The sequence below is a fragment of the Peromyscus eremicus genome, chromosome 6 (genome assembly GCF_949786415.1).
Source record: "Peromyscus eremicus chromosome 6, PerEre_H2_v1, whole genome shotgun sequence".
NCBI lineage: Eukaryota > Metazoa > Chordata > Mammalia > Rodentia > Cricetidae > Peromyscus > Peromyscus eremicus.
The window spans coordinates 56,759,257-56,777,732 of record NC_081421.1 but is presented as its reverse complement, the minus strand read 5'-3'; the positions used below and the strand labels follow the sequence as shown (position 1 = coordinate 56,777,732).

Sequence of the window (18,476 nt, the reverse complement as noted above, 5' to 3'; positions counted from 1 at the left end):
GTAACACAATATGAAAATACACTGTAGGAAATTTGCATTAATTATTAAACTAGATAATGAATATTTTACATAACAAATAAGCATCAATGTAAAGTTGTGGAATTAGGCTTTGCTGATGAGAATATGAGACTGTCCTAAATTGTTCGACGATTTCTTTAATTTGACCATGCAGTTAAAAAAAAAAAGTCCTGTGGAAGTGTGGAAGTATGATATTGAAATCAGATTTTTTTTTTCAATATAAGGCATTGAAAATCGGTTTATTAGTTCAATTACCAAAGTAATAATAAAATAACTGAGGCTTGCTAATATATAGAAAAGAGGTTTATTTAGGTCATAGTTTGAGAAGCTAGAAGTTCTCATCAATTGGCCCCACATTTCAGTACAAAAACCCTTGAGTACAAACCACATTCAAATCACAGCAGAGATGACCCCAGGAATGGATGACTTCTAAAATAGAGAGACAAATGCTACAAGAGAGATGTAACCTTGAGCAGAAAGAGCTCTGGGTCTCCAGGAGGAGCATTGATTATGGAGATCCATAAGAGTATTCTCATCAGTGTGATAGCAATGTGCCATTGCCTAGCTCTCATAGAAATTCATGCATGGACAGAACATTCTCCCATAGAGTATCAAAATACCACCCACTAAACGTCTTAACTTGACAGGATTTTGAAATTTACACACTATTTCAGTCTTTAAACAGGAGATAGTTCTGTGGCTTCCTAAGATTTCCACATATGATGTGATAGCTGATCCATCAAGCTAAGAGGTGTCACATGGAGGACTTTGGGCCTCTAAGGTCTGTGGAGTTTTTCAAGCAGTCTGTGGCTACATATAGTATGTATATACTGAACGATGAGTTGGGTACCCACATGCATTGTTCTTTTTCAAATATATGGGTTTCTGATATGATTAATACAAACTCAGGGTGCCACTGTGTCATGAGGCATTTTATCAGTTATCATTACCAACAGCACGATTGATTTTACTTCAATGAGATCCATAAATTTGCAGGAACACATAAAAGATTAATCAACCATGAATAGTGAGAAACCATGGCTTCAAAATTAAGCATTTTCTATTAGCCCATAATTAATGAGAGCTCAGTTTTAAATCAGCAGTATGTCAGACTACATACGAGAAGCATCAATCAATACAGTTGTGCATAATGATCTGTGGTAGGCACCAAGGACAAATTGGTATGCTGTCCAGACCTGGTCCCAGAAAATGTCCACCACCTGACTGTGCCTTTTTTTTTCTTGCCTTCAACAAATCCCCAAACCCATCTTTCATCACAAGTCATTTTTCTTGGTTGTCTTTGCTGGCATGACATACTGTCTTTCAGCCCATAGACTACATGAAGGAGTTATCATGAAGTCTTCCACCATCTCTACGATGCTGCCATCCAAAAGGCCACCCACCTCATCCAGAACTGCTCCAGTTCCCACTTTGATCAGAAGCCCTGTAACTCCTTGCAAACTGCATCAAGGTTTCCAACCTTGCCCACTCTAGAGCTATCTTAGTTTGCCATAATAACTTCATAATCCTCCATCTACTGTTGAAATCCACCAACTGCTTTCCACTCATTAAAGGTAAAATTTACATGGGTTATATGACCTGGCTGCTGTCAAATTTAAATAGTACCTTCTATCAACATCTTCTCAATCCTATAGCCATTCAACAAGGGGGTATTTTTACTTTGGCTCGTACTTCAGGCACCAATGGTAGGTCTGCCTCTTACCACTCTAACCCACTTCACATTTTACCAGCAGTATCCTTTTTGTCTTGATATTGGTCTCCTGGAGACATACATTTAGACAAGGTGACTCCTGCCCCAAGGAGTAAATAATGATCAATTTTCTGGACACGAATTATCTTGAAGAGACTGAAGAAAAGGGACAAAAATATCTGTCTGGACCACAATTGCATTGAGCAGTTGGGCTAACTAACCCTGGGCATACCTTACTTCTCATTGCTTGTCACGTGATAAAATAGTCACTTACAGTTTAAGCTCCGTTTAGTCAGTTTTATTTTCTGTTACTCACAACTCAAAGCCTTTTGAATGATCTAACTCCTCAATCCCTGGAATCTAAAATTACCTCCCCTTTGAAATTTTAATAAGCTCCATGCCTTTCTTAACATCTCTGTTCACTCACCACATAAGTCCTTTTCTAGAAGTTTCTGCTTATTTCTGCCACTCACTTCTCTAACCTTTGGCATGATGGGTTCACCAAACTACTGACATTCCCACAACACTTTATATAGTATTATTTTGTACTCATATTTATGGTTTTTTTTTAGCTTTTGTATACAGAACTTCTCAATACTTCAATCCACCTAGAATGGAAATACCTCCTGTATTAGTCAGGGTTCTCTGGAGCAGTGGTTCTCAACCTGCAGGTCATGACCCTTTAGGGCAAGCCTCTATCTCCAAAAAATATTTACCTTATGATTCATAACAGTAGCAAAATTACAATTATGAAGTAGCAATGAAAATAATTTTATGGTTGGGGGCCACTACACATGAAAAACTGTATTAAAGGGTCACAGCATTAGGAAGGTTGAGAACCAGTTCTCTAGAGTAATAGAACTTATAGAATGAATCTCTGTCTCTCTCTCTCTTTGTCTCTCTCTCTCTCTCAGAATGACTTACAGTCCAGCCAATCAAAAAGTGCGTAACTGTGAACAGAAAGTCCAGTAATCCAGTAGATTCTCAGTCCACAAGGGAGGTCTTCAGTGTATGCTGGGATCCCCAAGATACAGGCTTCAATGCTAGGGAAGGAATGGATGTGCTAGTAAGGCAAGCTATATCAGACAAAAAGCAAAAGCTTCCTTCTTCCATGTCCTTGTACAGGCTTCCAGCAGAAGGTGTGGCCCAGATAAAAGTTGTGCCTTCCTGCCTCGAGATCCGATTTAAAGATGTGTGTCTTCCTATCTCAAAGGTCCAGACTAGAAGTGGATTCACCCAAGTAAAATCTCTCACAGGTGTGCCCTCCTTTTCTGGATTGTAGTTCGTTCTGGATGTAGTCAAGCTGACAATCGAGAACAGCCATCACACCTCCAGTCAGGAAGTGCAGCTTGTGAATGCATTTCCTACAGCCAGCATCGCACCCAATGCACATCATAATCTGAAAAATCAGTTCACAGAATAATAAACAAATACTCACACGTAGTATTTACCCTCCAACAGAATGTTGTGTAGCAGGAAGATAGAGGAGCAATTCTGTGTCAATCACTTCTCACATTGGGAATGAAAAATGAAGTGCTTGTTCCTAAGCCATGCTTGGAATGTTTGCAGTTACCAGAGCCCAGAGCTTTGGCTACTGACTGTATTAGATGCAAATCCTATTTTTCTGACCTCTTATTGATCATTAAAAAGTTACTCTCTTTACCAAAAACTGACTCATCCGGAAAAGAATCTGCTCTAATTTCCTTACTTTTGTTTTGTAAAAAGATGGCACTTATGGGTATATAAGTCTGTATTGTCATCTTTATTCAGTGTTATAAAATAGCACAACCATCTACCCATCATCTGCCTGTTACAGATCTTGCTGTGATTTTCATCTTATATAACCATAGGAAAACTTATTCTGATGCCTATGCAAGGTGATCATGTGTTGTATCTGATCACAAATCCAAGGCCAGTTGTGCTTCACCTGAGCATGAACCATGTCCTGAATATCAGTAATGAACCATCCTCTCCTCCAAACCTGACCTCATGAAAGATGCTGGTTAGAGTTTATTGGTCATCCCAGGGTAGGGCGGGTAGAGTGGCAGGTGCTGGATGAGATGCATAGTTTGCAGAACCCCCAGGAAGTTTTTATCACTCCCCTGCCCTGACTTGATGAACTCCAGGGCCCAATCGCACATGAGATCCATCTCCACACATTCCTGGAATAATACCCATAACAAAGCTTTGACACCTCTCTCTCTCTGTCTCTGTCTCTGTCTCTCTGTCTCTGTCTCTCGGTCTCTCTCTCAAAAAAGGCCTTCATTTACTAAATGACATTTGTACTGACACATCACTTTTCATTGCCTAGTGATTGAAAAGCATGAAGCAATTAGAACAATGTAAAATTTTACAAGGTGATTTTCTTAATATCTTAATATTCAGCCTTTGAGTAGTGTGTGACTAGAAAGTTCCACAAGGAAATGATTTTTATACAGAGCACGTTCTTCTGAGCAGCAGAATTCACTTTCCAAATCAGAAACTCCCAGTGTTTTTTAACTGCCCCAAAAATTTGAGTTGGAGATGCAATGCTGTCAGAAACTTGCTACTATCTCATTCAAACCTTGCCATGGGTGAATATGGCCCATCTCCTCCCGAACATTTGCATGTTTGGGTTTGATCTATGGTGTGCTGGGAGGCTATAGAGCCTCTAAAGGGTAGCTGGGTCATTAAAAAGGTATCTTATCTTTCCCTATGAAGTTGCTGCTCTCCAGGGACGGTGATGGTTCCTGGGAAAGCAGACTGTGGGCTGGTTACTGGGAGAGTCAGGCTGTTAGGAGTAGTGTTGGCTTCCAGGGCTCAATTTTTGGCTTCTTTTCCTGTTATAGTGTCTGTTCCGCACCTACCACCTTCCCTTCTACTGTCTTGCTGTGAAGCCTTCATAGAAGCTTTAGTTAATCCTGGTGCCATGCTTGGCCTTGCAGAACTGAGAGCCGAAGCAAGCCTGTCTCCTTTCTTAATCACCCAGTCACAGGTATCATCATTCTCATCCAAACCACCTCATCTATGAGCACTAAGTGGCAGAAAACTGACGAAGGCAAGACTATTTTCCTTTGTTCCCTTCATACCCCTGGGCTGGACTACCTATTGTCTATCTTCAATGAAATGTGGCTCATACCTCATAGGTTTTGTATCACCTCTCATGTTCCTTAAAATTGACTCATCTTATTGTGTCTTGCTAGATAACTAACCAAAGTGGTCCCATGAATGTTCCAGAATGGCAGCTTCTTTGAAAAGCAGGGTAGTCTTACGAACTTCATCTCCTTTGATTCTGTAAGCCAAATTCTTATAACGTGTCTGTTAAATTGTATTGTCTCAAGAGCACATATGGAGACACCATCTTAGCAAGAGGAAGAAATGAGTCTGGCAGTGAGAAAATAGAATAACTGGGAAGAGAGTCTGTCTGACCCCGAAGCCTCTCCTCATAATGGTTATTCTAAGGTAGAATCCTTGAGTCACTCCTTTATCCTCACATAAATCAAGCCTGTCCAATTATCTTTTCACACTTTCTCTTCACTAAAGCAGCCAGTGACAATGTCAATGTGGTTAGCATCCCGTCTATTTACTTATACAATGCAAGGACCTAGTCAGCAGAAGATAAGGATGCAAGCAACCATATTCTTCCGGTAACCTCTCAAGTGTGTCTTGGGTGGCCCATGTGTTCCTTCCTATAGCCTTATCTGAAGCAGTTTTTTGAATACTTTAAATTTTGAAAGTTCTTTTTTTTTGTTGTTTTTTAAATTTAAAACTTAATGAAAACCAAATACTTGAAATGCATGTTACTATGTAATAAATTATGTTCAAACAATGGGTTTATTCATTCATTTGTTTGTTTGTTTATTGTGGTTCTGGGGATCAAAACCTAGGGTCTCATACAAGCTAGGCAAGTGCTCTACCATGAAACTTATATATATATTCCTTAAGCAACAGTTTCTCATTAGTCCATCCTGCAATCCTTTCATCAGAAACTTGAAGAGGGCACAAGCAAAGTGGTCTACTTCTTCCATCCCCAGAGCCTGGCATCTCCATCTCTGAGACTGACAACCTCACAGCTGCTAGCCCTCTCCAGATGTTCTCTCACCATTTGTTCCCCACACCCCCATCACTCTCTTTCTCCCCGCTCCCCTTGCGTGTGTGTGTGTGTGTGTGTGTGTGTGTGTGTATGTGTGTGTGTTGTTGAGGTGTAGAAAAGCATGTTAGATGGATTTCCTGAGCTAAGTTACATACTTTTTTTTTTTTTTTTTGGTTTTTCGAGACAGGGTTTCTCTGTGTAGCTTTGCGCCTTTCCTGGAACTCACTCTGTAGCCCAGGCTGGCCTCGAACTCACAGAGATCCGCCTGGCTCTGCCTCCCGAGTGCTGGGATTAAAGGTGTGTGCCATCACCGCCCAGCGAGTTATATACTATTTAGAGCTGCCGACAAGGGTGCTAGAAGCTGAACTTGGGTCCTCTGCAAGAGCAGTGCACGCTCTTCACCTCTGAGGCTCCTCGCCAGCTCTCAATTGGTTCTTTGTTCCTTGTAATCTTTTCTATTTGCTTGTTTGTTTTGTTTCGTATTGAGAATTGTTTGTGATTCTGTCTTATTTCCTTTACAGTTTCATTGTTTATGTTCTAAAATTCATGACAGACTTTCCTGAACAACCAGGAATCACATAAAACACCACATAGCATCAGCATCATAGGATAAGTCTTCCTGTCCATGTGTGGTGTGAATGCCACTCACCTAACATGTCTGCAAATTCAACCTGCACTGCTGTGACTTTTTCCATATATTGCCTGTGGTTTTTCAGACGTGTTCAATCTAAGAAATAGTTTTTAAAATTCCATCCTATTACACTCCTATATATTTTTTTTACATCAGTTCAGATTTCTGTCTCATAAGTATGGTCAGAGAAGCATACTAAAAATTTCTTGTATGCCTGGAAATTTAGTTCTCTGGTGGAGCTCATGATAATGTATGAATCCCTGGGGTGAGTCTCCTGTGTTGCAGAAATGTATGTGCATGTAAGTGTGCAAATGGATGGACAGACAGAGAGACAGCTAGTTAATGTCTTCTATGTTTGCTGGCAATGAATTCTGTCCTTTTTTTTAAATATATGTTTTGGTTTTGAAGATGTTTTTATGACATCTGTATTTCCTGTAATGGCTTTGCTTTATTCTTTAGAACATTAAAGACATTCTTTTGTCATAAACTCTTGTTTTTTCTAACTCCTCTTTTTAAATTATTTATAGAATATATAACAAATTACAAAATGTAGGCAAAATAATTTCCTTATCCATTTTTTGTTGTTTGACTTTTAAAACTTCATTTTTATATATTTTAATTGTTTTTTTTTAAAGGTTGGTATGCAAAGTAATGGGGTTCATTATGACATTTTCTTTTTATAAATGTATTATTTTGTTTTTACACATGGGTTCAGGCAAATTGGACTAGATTCACTTTGTAGCAAAGGATGACCTTAAACTTCTGATCCTCTTGACTCTACCTCTTCACTTCTGAGATTACAGGCATGTATACAATGCTGCAGCATAAGCCTGGGAATTCATTTATTATAGGCAGGCCTGCTGCCAACTGAACTATATCTGAGCCCTCTCATTATGATATTTTTATGCATGTATGTCAATATACTTCATTCTCATTTGTCCCCTTACCTATTGCCCTAAAGCTTACCCCTCCGCCTCCTTCTGCTTGGCACCCCAATATCGTTTCCTTCATCGGCTTTTATCACGTGTATCTATTCAGCCCCCTTCCTTGCTCCGTTAAGCAGTTTCTCTTCTTTTTCATGCTTCCCTTTCTATGTTCCTGACCTATAGCTCTAAGGAGCGCAGCGACGTGTCCCTGGCCGTGCTCAAGAAGGCTTTGGCTGCAGTCTTCTTGGCCTTGGCAGCTCCCTGTCTTCTTGGCTTTGGGCTTGACCTCACCGGAAGCCGCCTTCTTGCTGAGCTTGAACGAGCCGAAGACGCTGGTGCCCTTGGTGTGCACCAGGTGCCCTTGCTCACCAGGCTCTTGAGCCCCAGCTTGGTGCGGCTGTTGTTCTTCGCTGCGAACCTGTTTCAGTTTTCAGCTTTGCTGTTCTGAGTGTGACGTGGCTGTGACATCTGTGTGCCACTGAGCTTTTCTTTTGGAATTTGACTTTCACCTGTTTGATCACGGTGTACTCATGGAGGTGAATCTCTTTTCTCCTTGATAATTTTCTGCTTGGTGTTTTCTGGAGTCTGGAGACCTGTTCTTTGTTATGGGACCTTAATCTTAAAAAAAAAAATAGCTCTTACTTTTATGCTATTTTATAATGAGTTTTTTTCTGCAAAGATCTCTCTTTTCTTTGTGGGTCTAATTATGTGTGTATGTTACTTGATTGTGGCCAAGGACATATGGATCAATTTCAGGATAGGTTAAGTTCTTTCAGGTAGATCAATTTCTACTGGCCTATCTTCAAGTTCACCAATTTCTTCTTTGGATGTGTTGAATTTACTCATGGACATTTGTGAGTACACATTAATTTTTTAGAAAGATTTATTTTATATGTGTGTGTTGCATATATGCATGTAAGTGGACCATGTGTGTGTAGAGCCTATGGAGGCCAGAAAAGGGCATTGGATCCCATCTACAAGGACTATAATTAGGGATGGTTATGAATCCCCATGTGGGTGCTGGGAACTGACCCTGAGTCCTCTTCAAGATCAACAAGTGCTATTAACCGCTAAGGTCTCTCTCCAACCCATGTCGTATCCCTCCTTTAAATATTTTTCTACAATTCTCACTTGAATACCTCTTACTGGTTTTTTTGGTCTCTGATTAAATTTCTCAATTGGTCTTGTATGTTGATTACTGTGTCCACTAGGACCTGGACTACATGACTAATACCTATTTGTAAATCCAGTAAGTGTGCCGTATCTGATTGATTTTGATAGTTGTTAAGCTTCTTGGGTGATATATACAATTTGTTCTGGAAATGGTATACTTTTCTAGCTACTAGGCCTTTATATGTGTAGAATTTGGACAAAACTTTAAGCCTGTCTTTATAATTGAGCTCAATGCTCCCTTTGAATTCTTACAGTGATATCTCGTATTTAGAAAAGGGATTGACTTCCTTACCACATCCGTGTTTTTGTGCCTTCAGCCTTAGGTGTTTTCTCCTAAGTTATTCAGCAGAGAATATCATTGTGAATACTACTGTTACCTAAAGCTGGTTTGCTTATTTGTTGTATTTTTTTCCTGAGGATATGTGAACAAAGTTTTGTTTATCTTAGCTAGGACATCGAAGACAGACTAAGGCAATGATTCCACTCAGATTATTTTGATAATCCAGTGAGTTTATTGGGCTGTAAGCAGAAGGAGCAAAGGAGAGGTAATCTATGGTGAATCACTGAAAGTCCCTACTCTGTCACCCATAATGAGTGGTGACATCATAAAAGCTGTATCATAGAACCTTGCCTTCAGTTAACATTCCATCTCCTACATTCTCCAGTACCTCACACATGCATCTTGGTGGCTGGAGTGAGAAATGCTAAGATCCCAGGTGAGAATCCCCTAGCACCCCCTTCCTTTAACTAGGGGGTGTTAACAGTCCATTGCCATCACTACAGACCTACCTATCACTGAATTGTTCTGCTTGCCTCGCTGTCATGAACAAGAGACTAAACATTCCTTAGGTTATCATAGCAACCTGTACTCAGTGATGGCCAACAGCTACGTCATGCCCAAAGGAAACCTCTTTCCATCAACATCATGTTGGTGAAGAGATGTGATGGTGTGTTTTAGCCTAGGCAGGCACCACATTTCTGGCTGTCAGATGAGGCCCTCCTAGTTCTTCTGATCCTTTCCTGGCTGTTTAATCCTCCCGTGTACTCCTGTTCCCTCTTCAGGAGTCAGTTCTCTTCCCTCACCAGCCCTTCTCAGGATGGAAGTGTTTGTGTCCCTCCCTGCCACACACTGCTTCTCTAACTGAAGAAAGAGGGCTCAAATGTGCAGCAGGAATCTTAAAAGGTCTTATTAATTAAATCAAACCTAAGGCCAGTTTTTGGGGTGAACGCTGGAAGATCAGAGAGACAGAACAAGCCACAGCTAACCTCACCTGGCCAACTTCTCAGCTGGTCTTGTTTCCTCAGACTGGAATCTTCTGTGTCCTCATCTGAATGACTCTCAGCTGAACTGCTGCTCGAAAGCCTGAAGCTTAACCAGCTAAAAGCTTAACCAACCAAATGCCTTTAGTTTCTGATCCTTACACCTTATATATCTTTCTGCTTTCTGCCTCGCTCCCTGGGATTAAAGGCTCGCTTTCTGGGATTAAAGGCGTGAGTCACCATGCTTGGCTGTATCCTTGAACAGATGGATTTCTGCCTCTGGAATGCTAGGATTAAAGGCATGTGCTACCACTGCCTATCCTCTATGTTTAATATTGTGGCTGTTCTGTCTCTGACCCCAGATAAGTTTGTTAGGTTGCACAATATTTCGGGGAACACAATACCATCTCACAAATGCTTCTTGCTCCTTAGCCTTCCTGCAGGGGGATTGCTCTCCTGTTCTTGGGTTTCTACTTAAATGAGCGTTTTCTTCTCACGCCACAGTCCTTTCTTTGAGAACCTGGGGGCTGCAATATTTTTGAAACCCTCATGAATTCTGAATTGCTCTGCCGGCCAATACAGAATCTTCATCATAGTCTCAGCTTAAGTCAGCTGGCTGCTGCTTGTTGGGGTACCTCCTGAGAAAGAGCTCAGTCCTTTCTCTCCTTGCAGGGTCTTTCTTCTGATTAGTTTGGCTCTGCAACCCCAGTTCCCTGACTGTAAGATAACTCATCAATTTGAACTTATTCCAACACCTTTTTTGTTCTAGTAGTGGGAGGAATGTTCTTTCTTGCTCTCTGCAGTCTGGTTAGAACTCCAGAATTCTTTAGTGAGATATTTTGCATTCTTCTTATGATAATGTCTTCAAAATTTGATGTGACTGTTTTTGTTCCCAGCATATTTCAGCGTGGATTAGTTTTGTTTCTAGTGCTGGACAGCCAGGGGGTATTAATTTCTTCAATATGGGCTGGTGCAGCCCTAAACAGACAGTAGCTGAATAGTGTGCACATTGTGGTCAGGACACGCACAGTGTCTTAGATTTGAGGGGCTTCTGTCATGAAATACCATGAGCTGGTGGCTTATACCCAGTGAATATTGATATATCACAGTCCTATGGGCTGGAAGTCAGAGACAAAAGCACCCACAGCTTTGGAGTCTAGACAGGGCTATTCCATGTATACAATGTCTTTTCACTCCATCCTCAAAGGGGCATACAAACTCCCTCAGGCTCCTTCATAACACTTATTCTCAAAGGGGCTTGAGGCCTTTACTCTCAATACCTAGTTGTATTTCAGATAGCCCCATTCCTAAAACCATCACCTTGGGGGTTAGAGTCTCAGTGTTTAAATGGTGCGGTTGGAGGAGAGACCACAAAAAGGCATTCGGATGACAGCATGCAGATATTATTGGGTTGTTTCATGAGGAATGGAAAATTTTAAATTTGTTATTTTTAGATGATTTTCATTATTGTACTTAGTGTGTTCTATGTGCCCATTTGATCTGAACACAGAAGAAAACCAATGTTTTATCAACACAAATGAATATATTAACTACTTTTTTAAAAGGCTAAAGATATTGGTACTGTCACTGTACAGAGCTCAGAGGAAAACTCGTTATTATTTTAATAGAACATTTTCTAGCATACATTTATTGCTTCATCCAAAACCTGGCTCACTGTATTAAATGTTATTTTTAAATAATATATAAACATTCCAGTTTTTTTCACACTGAGGTCCTTGCTATTATTCCAACCCAAATAACAATACTGTTTTTAATCCAGCAGAAGGCAGTTGTGGTATATTATGAATAAATTCATTTTCTTGAAGAGCAATGCACTCCAAATCCCTTTAACAAAGTCGTCACTTTTGATTTATAAGTAGATATTTGAATCCCTAGTAAAATGGAAGTGTATCTATTGATGGGACCTATCATCGTAAACACGTAAGGCTATTTTACCATTTATTTGTTTCATTAAAATCATTATTTCCCAGATAAAGTGTGTTCTTCTGGCACATTTATTTATGTGACATTTATAACTCTGATCTCAAAACTTATTTAGTTGTAATCAGTCTCTTTTCATTTACTTTATGCACTGTACTGTGGTCGGCCTTCATCTGTTAGAGTGTGAGACACATTCTGACTAAGACAAATAGTTATAGGAAATCAGTTGTTCTAAACCCCCTTCTCTTCCCTTCTCTTCACTCTTCAAACCATAGGTTCTGAATTCTCCTTTTTAAATGATTGATGTTATCTTTATTGCTTTTTATATTTGTGCTGATTCTAACAGGATGGGGGCACGTATGTTTCCTTCACAAATAACCCTGATGCAACTACTTGTTAGTGCTTGGCATTCTGAGATGATCAGAAAGGCCTAGCATAAGCCTGGCATAAAGAAAACAACAGTGGTTATAATTTTCACACCAGTGCTCATCTCCCCCCAAAAACGGTTCGCAACTATATTATACAGCAAGTCAATCAGAGCCAATCTGCAAGAAAAGCTTAGATTGCTTTTTGGAAACAGCAGTTTGTGTGATCTATTATGACTAAGGGTTTCACATTTTTTCTTTCTATATTATTTTTTTCATTTATTTTACATTCCCACCACAGTTTCCCCTCCCCTTTCTCCTCCCATCCCCTCCTCCTGCCTCCCATCTGTTTCTGTTCTGAAAGGGGCAGGCCTCCCAAGGGTGTTAACAAAGCATGGCATATCAAGTTGAGGTAGGACTAAGCTCCTCCTTTTGTATTAAGGCTGGGCGAAGCAACCCAGTATGCAGAATAGATTCCCAAAAGCCAGCCAAAGCTTTAGGGACAGACCCTGCTCCAACTGCTAGCAGTCCCAAAGATAAACCAAGCTACACACTGTCACACGTATGTAGAGGACCTAGGGTGGTCCCATGTGGGCTCCCTGGCTGTCTTTTCAGAGTCTGTGAGTTTCTATGAGTCAGGTTAGTTGTTTCTGTGAGTTCCCTTGTGATGACCTTCCTTGAAGTTCTTTCTCATGTTCTCAGCCTGACATTCACACCTATGCCTAAGGAAGCTTTCTGGCTATGGTATTTTATAGTTTGGTGCGCATCTGATTGGAGTAGGTATACTAAATGAATAGGAGTTCCAGCAAGACTCCTGGAAGTTTCATTTGAAACCAAGCAAATCACAAAGTGGAATGTTAGCTATGGGGAAAAATGAGGCCACAAGATTTTTGTTGTTGTTCTTGTTTGTGTGTGTATTTGTTTGTTTTGTTTTATTTTGTTTTTAAGTAGGCAAAAAAAAGTGCCATCTTTGCATACTAATGAGAATGAGGTGCTAGTTGACAGGAAGGAGGTAAGTGCACATATTGAAGGCCCAGCTGGAGATGGCCTGTGTAGTAACCACAGTAACAGCAGGATGATGGAGAATGTGGGTGCAGATGAAGGGGGTGAGTAGGCAGGTGTAGCTGAGGAGTTCAGACTTTTTTTCTGATTGCTTCAATTTCCTTTGTGACTCAGCAACAAGGTCTTCAGCTAAAAGTAAGGGTGGGGGAGGTAGTTACTAAGGGTTAGAAAAAAAATTTAAGAATGAAATAAACATCTAAAATGAAGGAAAATAAAGAGACCAGGGACTGTTTTATAGTATTACAGACCCTTAGTTGCGAAGCCCATGTCCAAATAAACTTTGAGTCCTATAAACTCATACATCTCAAGTACATCTGTAGCTCTTCATTTCCACTCTTTGCCTAGCTCAGACTATTCCCAGCTCTTGACTGAACTGCCAACTTGGCTTTCGGATTGGCTTCTGCATTTCTACTCTTGCTGGTCTCCGATCCATTAAAGGGCCAGTGATTGGAAAATTACCATGTGGAAAATTCTCTGAGTTACAGTCTTTTAAAAAAAAAATGTGCTTAATCATTACAAACCTTCTAAGAAGAAACTGTTGCCTGATTTTTGAGATGAAGGAACCCAGACTGGGCTGTTTTAGCTTTTCTGGTTACATAGTTGATATGTGAGCTGGATTGTCTCCACAGCATACTGCAGCAGCCACTCAAAAGTGCTGCTCATGGATTCCCCGACCTGGTTTCCCCCGCTTAGGCTAAGATAAATGTACCCATTCATTTTTAGACAGTACTTTAACTTGTATAATATACCCAATTCATTAAAAATAATTTGCTTTGTAACTACACATTTTGAGACTGTAATATTTTCAGAAGAATTATATATTCCTCTTAGCAAAAGTAGCATTTCAAATTTATGTGTAATAGGATACATCTATTATCTCTATATTTGTTTTTATGATGAATAATTTACCCTAGAAATTAAATAAAAGCCAGAAAGCCATTAGTGTCAATGAATTTTATTCATTATCCCAGTATAAAATAAAAAATAAAGGAGAAAAGTATTTTATGTTTTAGACAAATGATAACAATGCTAAAGTTTGAAGTTATATAATTTTATAGAAAAATCTATGTTTCTTCAACATACTTTTGCATTACTGGTTCATTACAAACTAGTGGGTTTTTTTTCCAGCCCTCCATCTGCCTGTCAGCTAAAGCAAGAGAACATTAAAGTACAGGAATACAAATTTATACTCTTAAATTGCCCAAAGGGATGAAATCCACCCCATCTGATTAACTTGGAAATTACTCATTTTAAATTCATTTTGAAGACCAAGGTATAACTAAATACCAAGTCATAGATAGCTGTTTGTGGTCCAGAAGCATGCTCCTGGGAGTGTGTCCTCTTGTCACAGAACCACTTATTGCAGGGGACTGAAACCCCCGCTAATTACTCTAGCAGTGATAGTCAGAAACTGTGCAATCTACACTGCTTTCACCCCTAGCCTTTTATTACATTATTTTTTAGTAAAGTGGATGGTGATTAAGCTGGGTCACATTCCAGAGCTGAACAGCTCAGGGATTGCAAACCATTTAAAATTCATTGTTGGGAGCAGCGGTAAGTGAACACTTGACAACACTGGGTTTGCTTTAGATCCACTTGGGGGTTCTGGGAGTCGCATGGGTATTGAATTAGCCCTAATGGTGGGTCTTGGCTAAGGAACCTCAGTTCATATTTCCCAAGTGGTTAATTTTGCTCTTACATAGTCATTTCATGAGTGCTGATTGCCTGATTTCCTACTCACAAAGGCCATACTGAGTGCTGAGGCTTCCTCTCTGCTCTCACACATTACTCATAAATTTATGAGGTTTTCTTGGCAGGCCATTGCTTCAAATTTGAAAGGGAGGCACCATGGTTCCTATTAAGTGCAACATTTCAAGAAAAGATGTGAGAAATGTTCTGGGCAGGATTTTTGATGTCCTGTGCCAGACTGATCACAAGTCACAACCTTGGGTTCTTGGTGCCAAGGAAAAATATTTTTCTCCAAAATGGGAGCCTTCAATGATCTTTAATAGCCTTACTAATAAACATGATTTGTGCAGTCTGAATGCAAGTGTCCAGATTTCCTACTGCTTAAGCCCCCTTAGTTATGAGGGAGCCATTGGGATGAGTGATGGCACTTTATGATCCTCTAGACTCTCTCTATTGGTTGTCACACTTTGTAGTACAGATGTCCTAACTATCAGGAAACCCAAAGCAATCAAAAGGCAAATTGTTTATATTCAAAACAGGTGTTTTTGAAAACCCTCTCATATTGTAGCCAAAGCCCTTCAATCCTTCCTAATTGGCTTTCACAGTAAGGAGGCAAAGTCACTTGCTCATGGCACTTGCTGTGCAATGCTACTGGTGTGGGAAAGGAGAGAGAAAAGGGAAGAAGGGAGGGAGAGAGAAGACGGGGGAGTGTGTGTGGTGTGCTTATTTGCTTGTTTCTTGTAGTGCCAGGCATAACCTGAGCTCCATCCCCAGGAATCTACCTGGTGGAACCAAGACACCGGACAACATGCAAGCATCTGTCCTCTCACCTCCACAAATTGTACACATGAACACACACACACACACACACACACACACACACACACACACACACACTCTGAATGTTCTAAAAGGTTTTAAAGAAAGGAAGGAGGGACAAAAAAAGACAGAAAATTCCATCAAATCTGGAGATTTCTAAATCAACAGATCTGCAATGCACAGCCACTTAAACACCACCTTCTGCAGAGATGTTTGGCGTCTTTAATTTCAATGTGTTGCCCTTGGCTATCACCAAGGACTGACATTTCAATGACCATAGTTCTTTGCAGCACATGCTAGGTTATTCACAAGCTGTTGCTTCCTCCCACACACCAGGTTCCCAGAAGGCACAATTCAAAATAATTTTTCAGAAAAACCAGGAACTTCTGTTGAATTAATGAATAATCATGTCAGATTAGCCCCAGGGGCATGATGCCTTGGCTCAGTCATCCTAGAGTACATCTCTTAAGAGTTCAGCTCTACTGAGTGATGTAGACAACTAATGTATGCCTTGTCCTGCTGAACAATCTCTTGAAACTTAAAAGAATCTTCTAGATGGGACTGAAGTGGCACTCTTTTTCTTTGTGTTTCAAAATGCTGGCTTTTAACTCACCGTGTTGCTATGTATTCAGGAATGGCCTGGAACTTTGAGTAATTGCCTTACTTCAGCCTCCCAAGTATTGGGATCAAAGGAGCATGCCACTATGGCTGACTTTGAGATACTGTATTACCACTTTTTGGACTAATCTATAGCATTTTCTTGGCAGTTGATTCATATAATACTGAGATGCTTCTCTGGATAGATTTTGATGACCCAGTGCTTAGCTTTTATATGATATTCTTAAAAAAATGTAGCTGTTGGACTGGTTTATACAATTGGAACCTAGAGCCCACAGTGGCCATCTGGATGCTGGAAACAGTTAACTGCCGAGTCTACTATGCTGGAATCCTCAGAGAAAGAGGGATCAATGATGCAGCCTTAGTCAGAGGCCCTGGTGCCTCCTGGGGAGGCACTGGTGTGAGTCCATGTTGAAAAGCTCAGGAAGCTGGCATGTCCACGGGTGATTGTAGCAGTAACAGCAAGTTGGCTCAGATAGAGTGGTGCTCTGTGTGCCTCATCCTGGATGGCACTGCAATATTTAGGGTCATTTTATCTTCTTAGTTACTGTCTCACATATCAGTCCTCTCCAGAAGATCCTCATACACCATACAAGGATCTTCTCTATAACTCCTTTAAGCACCTTGCCGTCTAGTAGTGTTGGCATTCAATATACAACATCACTTGTGTTTGGATAATTTTTATACTATGCCTATCAGATTGACAGAGAAATTCTAAAAGGATTTGCTAAGGGTTCAGCTGTCTGTACACAAACTCTGTTTCTATGAACATCTCAAAGACAAGATTCAGTTAGTCTGTAAGGAGACCTCACTGTCATGAAACTGGTATTTTAGAAGTGTATTTAAAAATTGTTTCATTATTTGTCAGGGGAAATATGAATAAAACTATATATAATGAGGTATCACATCATGCTTGTTAGGGTGATTATTTTTCAAATAGAAAAAAATTAACAAGCGTTGGTGAGGATGAGTAGAAATTGGAGTCGCTATAGCAACTGCATGGAGATTCCCCAAGAAATTAAGGGTAGAACTGCTTACAACACAGCAACATCATTCCGAGTTTTTATCCAAGAGGAATGAAGTCAAAATTTCAAATCTGGGACCAAGTTACACCTAGAGAAACAATTAGCTTTATAGATTGAGCCCCATAGCTTCTGTTTCAAATGACTATTCTAACTGTATAGAAGTTTATTGAGACGTATAGATGTGGGTCTGTTTAATTTTGGTGTGTGTGTGTGTGTGTGTGTGTGTGTGTGTGTGTGCATGTGTGTGTTAATTTTTATAATAAATTTTATAAAAATAAAATAAGACAAAGAAATTGTAAAAAAGAAAAAGTCGGATTTGAACAAAGCCTTTTATTATTAATATCCAACCTGCCCTTCACATCACTCCTGGCACTTATATGTTTAAGACACTTTGATCCATGTGTGGGACACAAAAAGAGAATAAAATAGAGAAGGAGAAACATTACATGTTTTTCTGGTATGTGGAATCTAGACTTTTTTAAAAAAAATGTTTTATGTGAAAGCAGAGGGGAGACTGTTTCAGGGTATCAAGAGAAATCAGTGGGAGGTAGGAGCCAAAAGAGGGTAATAAGGAACAAATATGAGCAAAGTACAATGATATATGTTGTAGTGTGACAGACTCTGTGAATGCTTTGGCTGGGTTAAATCTTCCAGTTATAGAAAAATGAATCAAATGTGTGAATTCCAGCTCATAAGGAGTATCTAATATAGTCAGGCCTATAGATTTACATTTGAATCTAAAAACAAGATAAAGGAGTTACTAAACACAACTACATATGATCTACAGGAATGGCTGTATTCACTCTATCTTTCAGGAGACACACTAAACGATTTATTATTTATACTAAGCTACAAAGGATTTGAGTGGCTGGTGGGAACATGAGGCTTTCCCAGAAAAGATGAAGTCACCGAAGGAGCCAAGGATGCTGAGAACTTTCTGTGAAGGAGATGCAAGTGAGGAGTAAGGAGTGCCTGCAATTGTCTGTGTTCGTCCATCTTTCTGAAGTCAGGAGAACTTACTTAGAACCCATTCAATTTCTTAGTGTTTTTGCATTAGGAAAATGAAGCTATATCCAAGATTTTTGAAGCCACTCATGTTTAAATCAATAGCAAATTTTTTTCAGAAGATTAATGATTAATGTGTTTGTTAAGTTGATAGGAATAGA

The 18,476-nt window shown here is 39.8% G+C and overlaps 1 long non-coding RNA gene across 1 annotated transcript; it reads left to right on the top strand.

The window, feature by feature from the left end:
- Positions 1-9,194: 9,194 nt before the first annotated feature.
- Positions 9,195-10,117, top strand: LOC131913113 (uncharacterized). The gene is made up of 2 exons (XR_009379815.1): positions 9,195-9,247; positions 9,819-10,117. It is a non-coding gene; the product is annotated as an uncharacterized LOC131913113 (long non-coding RNA).
- The last annotated feature ends 8,359 nt before the right edge of the window (positions 10,118-18,476 follow it).